Consider the following 4,481-nt stretch of genomic DNA (forward strand, 5'->3'; position numbering starts at 1 on the left):
ACACACACACACACACACACACACACACACACACACACACACACACACACACACACACACACAAAGCTATGCAAACAGTTGCACAGGAATGGGCACAGTTTCTATAAACAGGCATGCAGAGAAAAAAACACACAAAAAACACTAATTCACACACACTCATACACACTGTCAGTTCATGCAGCGAGAGGTGTGGAGCAGGACAGGAAGGAGGAGAGGGAACAAAAACAAATCCAAACAGAGCAATAAATAAAGTTATAAATAAAGTCACACAGACTTTCTGTAACCGCTCTTTGATTAGAGGAAGAAGACGGTCTGTCCTATTTCTTCTTAAAGGTGGAGGGATACGACAGTGAGACGGCCTGAACACCGGGATGATGCACTCCACCTTACACCACCTAATGAGCTTCTAAAGCACTTAGTGTAAATGCAACCACCTCATAGAAACCAACTCAAGCACATGAACATTAGGCCTGGGCTGAGTAGTGAGTTTATGGTTTTATTAAAGGCTTTTTAAAAAGAACGGTCAAACATAAAGCTGTGAAAGTGAATAAAAACCTCACTGAAAATGGATTAACTGACATATGGTCATTCACCCCTTTTTTTATTTGGTTTAGTAAAAAACGTATTAAAAAGGTACAGTTAACACTGACTTAAAGCATGTGTCAAACTCAAGGCCTGCAAGTCAAATGTGGACCACCATGGCATTTTAAGTGGCCTTAAGGAAGTATTAATGTCTTAAAAACCAACATTGACCATAAACTACATCTCCCATAATGCATGTCCATTATTTTACCTGCAAAATAACATCATCCCACCACTCGGTGCAGGGTAGAGCCCAGGGTTCCAAAATAGCAGGCAAAATTTGCCGTGTAAAATCTCCATTTAACTGCCTTTTGTATGCTACATTTTGCTGCAGTTGTATTGGGAAGTGGGAATCTCCCACTTACAGGTCGTAAATTTGAACTGGAACACACCTACAATGGGAATTCAATATGGGAAAGTGGAAGGGTTCAGAATAGCCTATATGCCACGGACATCCGATCCAGCACTTGATGCCACTCCCAGCACTTCCGGTTCACGGTCAACACAGTGTTAGTGAAAGATTTTTTCACCCGACAACAACTCTTAATGATCTCCAAAGTACATAATTAGCATATTACATGTACCAACATTAACACAGGAGATGTACAGGTCCAGCCAAGTGGGAAAAAAATCACTCCAAAGTGAATTTTTCACTCGGCTTTAGTCTACGCTGTAATATACACTCTAACAAGTTTTTACTTTTGCATAAAACTCATGACAAAGTCGCATAAAAACATTTCATATAACACAAACGCGCGCACAGACACCTATCTTTGTACCGGCTGCTGTGTTAGCTTCCTGCTAGCTGCTGTGTGGAGGTGGTCTTTCCTCTCTCGTCTTGGCAGTAAAAGGGGGATAAATGTACATTTCCCTTTTGTAACCTCCGTCTTCTCATTTCTGATGCTGACTCTTGAATCTCCTCAGGTTAGAAATGCTGATTACAAACGAAAGTGTGAGCTTTTAAAGATAAGTTTTCCCTGTAATGCTATGATCCACTGCTGTCACCTCCTCATCAAGAGGAAAAAGGATTAAAAACTAACTACTCGATCGTATCTGCTGCTTAGTGGACACAACGGCACACAACAGAACTTACGTTTTATACCAGTAGATCACAGATGCTTTACATTTGTGACTTTTCACCGACTAGTACTAAGAGCTAATAGGCAGTAAGCAGGGAGTGGAAGGGAGGAGCGTGGCAAGAATTTTACCAGAAATACGTCATTAATGACCATGGCATATAGGCTATTCAAGACAGTAGCTACTCACCACAACTCAACAGTGAGTCAATTTGTTGTTAAAATGCTGTTTCTATGCACAAAATACCACATAGAGCACAGTTATTGTTTGTTAGAGGGGCTCAACCGTAGCAATGCCAGGAGAAACGTGGTGTTTTGTGTTTAGTCAAAGTTAAACACGAAACAATGACGTTAATTACAACTGGCCCTTTGAGGGCCACCATAATGCTCATGTGGTCCTTGGGGAACATGAGCTTGACACTCTTGGCTTAAAGGGACAGCTAAGTTTTTTTAAAGTAAGATTCTTATGAACAATCAACATCTTACCCATTGTACACAACCACTTGAACAGCCTCTACTTAGAAAAATGGTTTCATTTTGACCAGAACATCTAGTATTCCAAGTGAAGCCAAGAGCAAAGTGAATTGTTGCTGTTTTATAACAAATGCAAATGGTTCACAGTGGTTCAAGTAAATACAATTTCATAAACTAATATCACTGTCAGTGTTGGGTTACCAGGTTAGACTAGCAGAAACACTATACAGAAAGTGTTACAGCTAGCTGCTGCTGCTGTTTGCACTTACAAATAACCACTGTTTGCAAGTAGTTATCCATATCAAAATTGATGAAAGAGAACAATAAGCTAATGGTTGCTTTTTATTAGCTAGTTGTGTGGCAGCTGCTACTGATGCGTAGTTTAAAAAACGTTACAGTCTCTACCAATGATTCACTTAAAGTTACTAGCCGTCGTGCTACTTGGGCAGCACGATGGCTCAGTGGTTAGCACCGACGCCTCACAGCAAGAAGGTCCTGGGTTCGATCCCCGGTTCGGACCTGGGGTCTTTCTGTGTGGAATTTGCATGTTCTCCTTGTGCTTGCGTGGGTTTTCTCCGGGTACTCCAGTTTCCCCCACCCCACAAAAACATGTACAATAGGTTGCCTTCAGGCCCAGGCCTCCCTTGAAAAAGAGATCTGGGATCCCAACGGGACTTGCCTGGTTAAAGAACGGTAAATAAACTTTCATCTATGTGACATAACCCTCCTGGTCAGTGAACCAATCAGAGAGCAGCAGTAGCCGACATGAAATCGAGCTGAACAGCCCGGCCCAACTGGAACCACGGCTCATGGAGGTTCCAGAAATCGTAGTGGACCTGGGCAATAAGGGCTGATGAAAAAACGCTAAATCTGGGTTTGAACATGGCTGGGCCTTATGAGACACAAACCCTTGTCTTCTTGTTTCTTCCTGTTCTGTCAGAGAGGCTGATTTCAGTTTCTTCTAACAAACATTACTGTTTCAGATGGAAGCAGATCAACTGATTAGTTGACTGATTAATTAGGTCCGTTTCTTTCCTTTTCTCTATTTGGCCACACACGCTCAGCGGCCCTGTGTCATCACACCATGCTGCTTCACACATGGAAACCTGATTATATTAGAAAAACAAAACAGAGTCAAAAGCTGACAGTGTGACAGGTTAGTATAACGGAAATTGCAGTCAGCTAGTCTCACACACCTCCGGCCTAGCTGGATGTATGCAAGAGCATAAAAAAAACTTTTTCCCACTTTATGAGTTTGAGGATATTTTGCATTCCTATATAGCCAGATATTAATCAAAGATTTTACTCTGTTTGATTCAAAGGGAGAGTCTTTCTCATCTCCACAGCTGAACGATGACTGGAGGCTATTGGTGTAGCAGAGGAGAACCAAAGACAAAAATCAAAAATCAGTATTTTTTTTTTCTTTGTCAAGTTCTAGTAGAATGAATTGGATATAAATATATTATAATAATATATATGGCCCAAAAATAAAGAAAATATAAATGGGCCATTGGCTTCCTTTAATCAAAAAAAGGGCAATGTTCTGTCTTCAGAACAGTTTTTTTAAGTGGCAAAATCATTTTTGTTTCTTATTTTCTTCAGCTTTACAAAGTGTCTGATAGAGCAGCCTGGTACTTGGTGGGACAGGAAAGTTCACCCACCTGGTCTGGCCAGGCAGACAGAAGCAAATTCTCTGCATCCTTAGAGATTATCTGAAGAACTTTATTTGACGTAACCCACGTCTGGTATCCAAGCCCTAAAAGTGGAGTGTTATAAAGTGCACCTGTGTTTTATTACCACCCTGATGAGTTCGGCTTTCCCAGGCCAGGAAAAAAAAACGTCAGGGAGCGAGAACGGGGAGAAGAGGGGGGTAAAAAAATGGGTATTATTGATAAATTTAAGAAAAAAGTAATGCCCTGACATAGTTTACAGTAAAGTAGATACTGTCCATTTCAAAGTAAGTTACCCATTCTTTTTTTTTCTGAAACTGCAGATAATTTTAAAGAAAAGGGAAAACAATTAAACATATTAAAAATAATAATAAAAATCTTTTTGATTTAAGTGTGAAAAACAGGATCAGTGATTTGTAGCGACTGTAAAGAAGGGGAAAGAGAAAGACAGATGTGTTCAGCAGAGGACCTGGAAAGAATGATCCACAAGTGATTTATGACCTGCTTTGACACTCCTGGAACGTTACACATAGAAAGAGTGCGTGCATGTGTGTGTGTGTGTGTGTGTGTGTGTGTGTGTGTGTGTGTGTGTGTGCGCTCATCTGCTTGTATTTGCAGGCGTTACCCTATAAAGCAGAAACTTCTGAAAACAACATGTGCTCTGATAAAAACTGATAAG

General features: G+C 40.7%; 1 protein-coding gene across 2 annotated transcripts in view; it reads right to left on the reverse strand.

Annotated features, from left to right (window-relative positions):
* The window catches only part of slc25a26 (solute carrier family 25 member 26), a 71,558-nt gene that overhangs the window by 21,911 nt on the left and 45,166 nt on the right, over nt 1–4,481 (reverse strand). The gene's annotated exons all lie outside the window — the stretch shown is intronic.

The sequence above is a fragment of the Austrofundulus limnaeus genome, unplaced genomic scaffold (genome assembly GCF_001266775.1).
Source record: "Austrofundulus limnaeus strain Quisiro unplaced genomic scaffold, Austrofundulus_limnaeus-1.0 Scaffold62, whole genome shotgun sequence".
Lineage (NCBI taxonomy): Eukaryota > Metazoa > Chordata > Actinopteri > Cyprinodontiformes > Rivulidae > Austrofundulus > Austrofundulus limnaeus.